The sequence below is a fragment of the Pseudomyrmex gracilis genome, unplaced genomic scaffold (genome assembly GCF_002006095.1).
Source record: "Pseudomyrmex gracilis isolate BER0280 unplaced genomic scaffold, ASM200609v1 scaffold_15, whole genome shotgun sequence".
Taxonomy (NCBI): domain Eukaryota; kingdom Metazoa; phylum Arthropoda; class Insecta; order Hymenoptera; family Formicidae; genus Pseudomyrmex; species Pseudomyrmex gracilis.
Window position 1 is genome coordinate 719,525 of NW_018020599.1, and position 6,504 is coordinate 726,028.

Genomic DNA, 6,504 nt, shown 5'->3' on the forward strand with positions numbered 1-6,504 from the left:
AAATCTCACACACATTGCTATATGTATGTATATTTATATTATAATCTTTTTTATCTCTGTTGTCGAATATATTAAAGTTATCTTAGAACTAATTAATTATGTTTTAGAAATATGCAATACTTATATGCAATATATATGTACATAATATATACATACATATGTACATTACATTATACATATGAGTAGAAAATCCATATTTCATAATACATACATTAGTACTTGTAGAACCAATGTTGCGTAATTAGCACAATCGAATCGCGCAGTTTTAAATTTATATCACTATTATCAATAATTGTTCGTTGAAATGTAATTTATGCCAGCTAAATAATTATATTGTCCTAGTGAAAAGTCTCTCTCTCTCTCTCTCTCTTGTCTGATCTGATTGTCCTGTAATAATGCACGGGACAGTTATAATGGAAACAATATGGAATGAATAATTAAAGAGATGACAACTTGTAATAAAATTTTAAATTAAAAACGTTGTATGAAAGAGGACTTATGTCATATTGGATTATCTAACTACAATAATGCAAAAAATAGATAACGTGTCACAAAGGTATATTTTGGTTTTAAAATTCCGTTAAACTACAGGTGATATCCAATACCACATTACATGACAATATCGATCTTATAAAATGTGTAATATCGTTAAATTAACAAAATATATTAAGAACTATTTTTGCTTTTTTGTTTTTCTCTTTTCTTGTGCCATTATTGAAAATATCGTATTTTTTTGCAAAAGAGTGACATTCTGAGAAGTTATCAAAAAGCGATAGAAAAGAACATTTTGTTCTTGTCGAGCACCCTTTTACGCTTCCTCACTCTCTTTCCTATTCGACACTTGCGCGCCAAGAGGCGTAATCGTTTCTGTACCTGATAACGCGTTTTATCCGCCGTCTCTTTCCGCACTCCACTTCGCCACGTTTCATCGAAGACGGTAGCCTTTGAGAATCACGATTTCGCGGAACGATAGAGGGACGTACTTATTTGTTGGAAGAACAGACTAAAGTCGACACAAGGAGCGGAGACAAAGGAGATCAGCGCGAAAAAAGGAGGGAGACGCGCGTCGCGACCGGGAAGATGCAATCTGCCGTGGTATTGTTTGATGCGATTTGCCGGCGGTTATTGTTTCGTCGCAGCCACGAAGTTACACAATTACGGCGACATCGTTGTACGGATTCGCCTCTCACGACGCCTTCACTTGGTCCCTCATTCTCTCTCTTTCTCTTTCTCTCTCTCATTCTTTTCCTTCAGTGCTCCCAATATTCCTCTGGGCACAAAAGCAGTTGCCGTCGAGCGTCCGTCGTAGCATACTGACTCCGTTGGATTGTCCGGGAGACTCGCTAGTAGATTTCTCAATGAGAGAGAAGAAGAACGCAACGTGGTTTCTTATTCTCGTCATTTTCCTCGCAACTCGCGAGATATTTCTGCGTTTCCCGCTGAGGCGTTAGCAACGTCTCAAAAAAGATTGGGAGAGAAGGGGAAACATAAGAGTAGACAGTAAGTGATAACGTATAGAAAATGGATCGTCGAGCACTTCTTGATGATTAAACGTATTACGTCTTGAGATCGGTTGTTTTCGCGATGTGAGCGACAAAAACACATCGGGACGATACGCGAGATCGCCATTATTGCATTTCACCACTTTGCAAAAGAGAGAGGTTTCATATTTTTTCCATTGTAGCTAGCAAAGCTTTTACGATGTAGTTAAATATTCTTTTAACAATCACAAAGCTCTTCCTACGATATAAATGATGCATGCGTAGAATCTTGGTTATTTATTTAAGAATATTACACACATACGCGCGCGCGCGCGTGCGAGAAGACATTTTCTTCGTTTTACTTTCAAAATAAAAAATTCAGCTTTTATCGACATTGTAAAGAATATATAGGAAAGAAACTTTTCTCTTTCGTAATTTTTCTACGTAAGCTTGTCTTCTAAACTTTTCACGACCACCATCTTTTTCTTCGTTAAATATCATTCGGATAGTCAAGTGTCATTTGATTATTCATTTTATGCCGTGCAATTAACCGTAAAAACGGACACCTCCGGCCCACCGCCCACAAATTTGTTCAGCTCCCCGCATAGCGCATAGCTAATCTCACCCAGGGGATTCTCGGGCACGGATTTTCGGTCTACGTGCATATATTGTGCACATACAATATTTACATTAGAATGTAAACGATCTTCAAGCAGCTCGAGAGTTGTTACGGCGCGTATGCATATTCCCCGTCTAGACACCTCTTAGTACTTTGTCGAAACTGTCGAATCTGTGTGCGCGCGCGCACGGCCTCATTTAATATGTACGAATACGTAATTATCGATATGTACAGACTATGCACGCGCAGATGGGCTCTCGCGTGTGTTTACACGGTATAATTTGATACACCACGAGTTATCCAAATTGTACCAATTATGCGTAAATTATTGTGTGCACGGGGATGACGCAGTATATACAGATCGCACGCGGGTACAATTAACACTCGCCAAGCCGATATTGAACGGCCAAAGATGCCTGGGAATACTGACGAATGGTCGCTGATAACTCGTAATGATGTGTGCGCGTTCCCCCATACTCTCGTCGATATTATTCTCTCACGTGTGATATCGAGATCGGTTGCTACTGGTATCGGAATAAGCGTCGCCGATAGCGTCCCGGACAAGAAGACATTATAATCGGTACACCGATAACTGGACGTTATATACTGGACTTTTTGCGCTTGTACATGTGTGATCAAATAAATCATCGCTATCTACACATGTATCTTCAACAGTCAAGACTTATGTATGTCACATTTGTCCATATTGTTAACGAGTTTACATTTCACAGCATCGATAAACGTGCAATCATGCCGGTTTGATAATTACACGTTAATTTTGCTTGTCAAAGAGAGATCCGTTAGTTTTGTTAAAACTCCTCTGTTTTTTTTTTTTTATCAGTCGACAGATCGGCATGATACTAAGAAGTAGTTTTGCAAAACAGCAAATTTTCTAGAACTCTTTTAGAGATTTCTAGATTGTTTTTTTTTTAAATGATTACGATTTTTCAACTTCTAATTTTCTTTGTTCTAAATGTGACTTGACAAAAAATCGTGATTTAATCGAAGATTTTATCGATGGTAAAGTTTATTTTCTCGACAAAAGCACCTTCTAAGGAAAGTCAGAAGCGATAATGACTTTCGTTATAGAATTTTTCCCCGTCGAGCACTTTCGAACTGGTACGGCACTGCTAAGCGATAAAACCTTACATCTTACAGCAATGTGTATATTGGGTCAGTGCAGGAGTTTTGATGGATTTTGTGATAGAAAAATGGATCAATTGTATTAAAACCGATTCATTGATTTTATCAAATACCACAGCAAAAGATAATAAAACACGACGAAGATTATTTAGTAAGATAATTGATATAGATATTATTTGGTAAGTAATAAAATTTCTCAGATTTAATAAAATTACTTGATTTATTTTGCTATCATCAAAAATCCACCAAAACTTTTGCACTCGCAAACTTCCCAATACATTTTCTATAATATTATAAAGTGATTTTCGTATCAATTTCGCACGTGTATGTGTCACACAGAAAAATGCGCAAAAGTGTGTCTCTCTTTATCTTATATAAATTAAAATTTAATATTTACTTAGATCTGAGAAAAGCGGAGAACAAATTAATTTTAATTACTCTTTTCGTGTAAAATTTTCCACGTATCATAGGAACCGTTCAGAGTGCGTTTCGTTGGAAATTCGCTAGATTGAAGATTCGTGCGAATAAAAATAACAAACCGTATGCCATAATGAGTTACTTCGTTTCGCTGAAAGAGAGAGCTCTCGTTATTTTGCCACGGTTTTCGCTTTGAACACGATGGAAGGTATTTCCCGAGAGTAATGGCATGCGATTACTCTTCTTTTTGAAAACCAGTTCGTTTATTTCTTGAATCACGATTGCTACGACTGCTCCGCTATTTCTTACGATCTGATCCGATCGTAAGTCGGAATATATTCTACATCATGTATGAGTATTATGTATAGAACACAGTGATATTTACATTTATCGTTGTCTCTTGCATTATAGGTATCACATCTTTTTTAGTTTGTGTAGAAGTAGTTTTTCCACATTCTTTATTCACATGGAAAACCATGTTTTATTCAAGTATGCTTTTGTACACACTGTCTTGTTTGTTTTCTATTATTTTCAACCTGATCTAACCGGACTTAACAAAATATATACGAATCATGTTTGATTTGTCGAGAATATAGAGCAATTCACATTGGATATGGATAAATATTGTAAATTTTATATTAGGCATATTATTAGTCTTTGTCTGTTTATGTATATATATTTTGTTACATTCAAGAAATGCGACATCAACATGCTAATACAAATCGAGCGCGAAATATTCGCTATCTCGCAACGATACATTTAACGACAGTTAATTACTCGTTTTTCGTTGATATATATCAATCATAATTTAATCAATTATGTTCAGTTTCGGCCGAATTTTCGACACATATGCACATTTTCCGAAATACATTCGATTCAGATTTTCAATTTATGACATTGAGCACTATCTATGAATTATTCACCGAATGAATGAATTATTCATAACAATAAGTTAAACCGTCTGTACGACTTAATTGCGCCTGATGTGTTATCAACGTTAAATTAATGAATTCCGAGCGAAACCCTATACAAACAGAAGTTTCGAGCTCGCGAAAATTGATATCCGTTAGTTTGATACACGCAATTAGTATGCATCATCCGTGCTAACTAACTCTCTGAGCCAATCCGAAGTACTTTCCGGCCGTGATGGATCTGTGCTCTCTTTCACGTCGGAATAAACGTGTACCGGCTTTTGTCTATCCGCGCTCGGCGTGGTATTGTTTCCGCGAGTCTACTAATAATATAACTTAATTCAAACTTCGATGCGAACCGCAAAAAGAACCAATCGGCATCGCGGAAATGTTTGGAGAGAATAAAATGTCTTGACATGAATGAAATCCACAGACGCACAGTTGCACTTTCGATTTCTCACTGAATATTATACATTGCACCCGTTCGTTCGTTCAATTTCTGCGCTCAACGTCTTTTATACACAGTCTAGCGCGTCGCTACTGTGTAGTTTTGTGTGCTGACATCAAATTAAAGGGACAAAAAAGATTATGCGGCAGACGAAGAATAATGCGCTCAGCTTCTAAATGTGACCGTCCTGCCACATTGAAACATTTTCACGGCCCGCTCCGAAGAGAAATTTACTCGCCGGTGGGAAATACGTATTCTGACAGGTAATCTCCGCGAAACATTCGACCGCGTTGTGAGGCAAGGTTATATAACCCAAACAGAAAAATACGTTGCGAGCACGAAAACTTTGTTGCTGGAAGCAGATAACGCTTCTTCTCTCGCGTCCCCTGCTTCCTTCCTTTCCTGCAAGTGTTCCCGATGTTCCCGATGCAGAATAAGGCGCGCATCTCCGCGCGACGTAGCGTCGTGTACCGGAATGCGCGGCTTTACGACACTTCGCGAAGAAAGTGGATCAGAGGATTCCTGCTACATGCGTATGCATTTCGGCGTGTTGTTGTACAATCCACGTCGTAAGGCGCGACAGTAATTTGAAAGAATAGATATAACGTCGCATCCGTTTACTTTTTTTTTTCTTTTCATTATTCTGTCTTCCCCGTGGCAGAAAATCGAACCGAGCGGCGCGCGCCAAGTATATGTAATACATAATATGTACATACACACACAAACACAGAGTTCGCGTTTATAAATTCTAATTTTCGCTCGCACACAGACCAAATGTATAAAAGTTTCCGGCTTTCGCGAGATTTTTACCGAGGCAGATTTCTCGCGCGAGTTTCTGTTTTCGTTCCGAAACGGCAGAGTTCCGCGCGATATAACTTTCCTTCGGCTATGAATCATTTTGTTTCGTGACTAATAGCACTTTAATTTATATTTTCACGACCGAGGAAGAAAAGCTCGGCGAATTCTTATTCTTCCGTACGACGAATGCATTTTCAGTAAGATGGTGGTAGCAAAGCGAAAAGAGACTTCAGTCTGATATTCAATTTTAAAAGATATTTTCTTCCAGGAAATGCGAGACCATCTGTCATGGAACTTCCAACGCGAAATTTCATTTATCTACTCGTACCTTTCCCATTATGATATCAATTTGGAGTTATATGTAAGAATCCGTTGTTTATTCCGCGCGGTATTACCCGCGCCGTCTTTTGATGTCTATTTGGGATTTTCTCATAGATTTATCGGTATGCTTTCGCGACGACCGGCCGTTACGTATCGCATTGGATACGTACTTCGAGTTTTGATAACAAAGATCGAACTTTCGGAAATGGAGCGTGATATTACTGCTCTACGTGGCGGATAATCGATCGAGTCTTAAAGATAGCATTAAACCGGGCTTTATGTGCCGATTATCCGATGTTCGAGGGACGAAGCCGGAGACGCCTTATCGTTGCACCATTACTCTCATAAAGATCCCGTTCCGTGTTT